Here is a 3,079-nt window from a genome sequence, read left to right on the forward strand (position 1 = left end):
AACATAAATTTGGATAAATAGTATTAGGATGGCAAAAAGTACATACATTTAATTTACTTATTAAGCTCATTGCTGATGTTTTGAGGGTGTAATTGTATTGGAAATGCAGCTTACTGTCATATATGCACTTAAACATATATTCACTAGAGGGTGCTGCTGTTTGCTGTTTAAAGTGTTGTACAGTGAGAACCTGAAAAATACAGTCATTAGACAAGAGTTCATATTAATATTTTGTGTCTTGGGAAGCCACTACTATAATGTATTTTTTAATTACCAATTTTTGCTGATAACATGCCACTGTGAAACCTGTATGGGTAATCCAACTCGCTCACACAAAAATAAAATATATGACATATATGTACATATATAATGAGTTGTGTTTCCATATATATGAACTATAAGGTGATTATAATATTATTACATACATACATCCTCTGGATATATGTAGATATATGCTTATAGAATATATGGTATACCCTTAAAAATGTGTATATATATACATATATTATAAATACATATAGGATTTATTTTCAGATGATATCATATACTTCCAAACTGGAATTTTTGACCACTCTTCTTTTGCTAACTGCTTCAGGTCTCTCAGTGGCATGAAATCAGGGGAATGGCTCAGCAAAATCTGGTAATAAATACATTATAGTAGTGGCTTTCTAAGAATGCTTAGAAAGGGAATGCTTTCTATGGCACATTACGTTTTGTTAGAAGTTTTTTTTTGCGGGTATTTAACACTCTTCAATCAACAGTGTTGCATGTGTACTGGAAATACGCCATAGAAAGCAATCCAATTACTTCTGGGGACAAATATTAGCATTTTGAATCAGAGAATATAACAAAGGTTTCACACCAGAAACTAGAAACCATCTGTTTTTACTCCCATGTTGTGCAACTGAGCATGTTGTAGCAGATTCCTCTGAAACCGCCTCCCACTGCTGAGCTGTTCCAGCTAAACAAGCAAACCACTTAACATAAAAGTGCTTACTTAGGTCACCCTCCCTTTCTTCTTCTTTCTTCTCCAGCCACAGCCAATTACTGCACTTGTTAAATATACGAGATATTAGTCCCATCGTTAAAAAATTTAAAAAATAGGCAGCAAAACAACTTTTATTTGTTTGTAGGCCTCATTCTGTTTTCATTAGTAATAGTCCAAAATACAAAACGAGTCGGTAACAAAGGCAAAAACAAAGGAAAGGCATTGTAGAAGAGCAAACTAACTAGATTCAATATTCGGTGGTGAACAAGAGAAATTGAAGGGTATTAATACTAAACAGACCAGGTGTGAGCAATCAGAAGCTGGGAGAGCGGAACGCCATAGCATCATGTGAGAAGCATAGCCAGGAAAGTCTGGTGTGTGTGCATGCTGGGAATTGGAGTCTTTGTTGTGTGAATTAGAGTCCAGAGCAGGCAGACTGCCAACATCATGACTGACAGTATGTATACATTTATAGCACTATAGAGGTTTTAATGGGGGTGTATGGACAGTGGGTCATTGTCATTTAAAGGACCATGGTTTTACATGTTTTATTTCTTTCATGTTTCTTGATAAAATAAACATACCTGTACAGTATCTTTTTTGAGACGCTTTGAACACACCCACAAAAAGGACAAACTTGGGACAACATTATCAACTGGTCTAACTTGTCTTTTTAACTGTCCAACTAAACTTGTTCTTTTGTTCAATTTCCCTTCTGGTAATATAATACAGTATATGCACATATATGCCATATAAGGTAAAAACATATATGTGCAACATATATGAAACCTATTCAAAATTGGATGCTGTAGAATTTGATTACATATAAAGTTAAAAACCTACACCATATGAACTAACAGTAGAATCACTACTGAAAGAAAAAAACAAGCTCTTTAACCTTCGTGGCCTCTTTAATTCTCCACATCTCCCCACTTATCTACTTCTGCACTCCTAACATGCAATAAACACATGCACCAGCAAAGATACGGCCAGCAGTAACCAGAGTAAAGGATACTGCTTCCATACTGATTTAATGAACTACTGTATATGAAGAGATATGATAACCACAGTCAGCATTAATGTGGGGTTATGTAAATATGAGTTGCAAAACCACTAGTCCATAGGGTACTGTGGTAAAGAAATGTGGTCAGCCAATCAGCTTTAGCGTGGACGGACAGCGCTTTTTTCCCTCATGGACGGGATGCGTTCAGCGAGAGAGGGAGAATCGTGGCAGAGGCAGGGAAAGTGGAGGCAGGGCCTTTTCATGTCTGGTAAAAGTAAAAAACAATGATTTCAGCATTGCTCATGGTGGAACAAATGATTGCACATGTTTGAGGTGAGTTAATGTGACGAATAAATAAATTATAAATTAATTTAGATATCTCCCTAAAATTAATTTTTGCAACTTGGGATGTCTGTTTACTCACCAAATAAACAATTTTCAGAAGAGAAATCTGTGTATATTAACATTCAGCACTTGTTTGGCTTTTAAAGAATTACATTTTTGTTTACTTAGCTTGGCCTAGATTCACAGGTCTCACCACCCGCCAGACCTGCTGAATTTAGAAGGACAACATGGCGACACCGCTGTCCTTTATTAGTGTAGCATAATGCGCTTTATAATCCAGTGCGCCTTAATTATAAAAATTATAGACTATTCTATCTGTGTCAGTGGAAAAACTTACAAAACCAACAAGGGATCAAATAATTATTTCCTTCACTGTTTGAGATATATGTTATGTAGTTTATAAATCTCTGTTGAATCTACACGCCTTTGCTATCTTGGGTAATGAGTTGCACTAAATAGCAGGACACTGGTTTCAGGTTTCGGGTGTTGTGTTACAGTGCAGGGAGAAGGCTGACCTGTATTAAACATTAAACAGAGGCCGGAGCTCGTGAACTCGGGGAGTCTCAGCAGCAGCTCGAGCCCCGGGATTAGGGTTTAATCTGCGGCTGATTAGCCGCGCTGCTCCGCCTCCTTCTTCTCCTCTTCCTCCGCGCGGGGCGGAAATGACCCGTTACTTTCGCTTCTCGCGCTCGTGGAGGAGGGGCGTGGCCTGGGGCCGCAGCACAGGGCTGAAGGCGTGTGTC

Source organism: Astyanax mexicanus, chromosome 13 (genome assembly GCF_023375975.1).
Source record: "Astyanax mexicanus isolate ESR-SI-001 chromosome 13, AstMex3_surface, whole genome shotgun sequence".
Lineage (NCBI taxonomy): Eukaryota > Metazoa > Chordata > Actinopteri > Characiformes > Acestrorhamphidae > Astyanax > Astyanax mexicanus.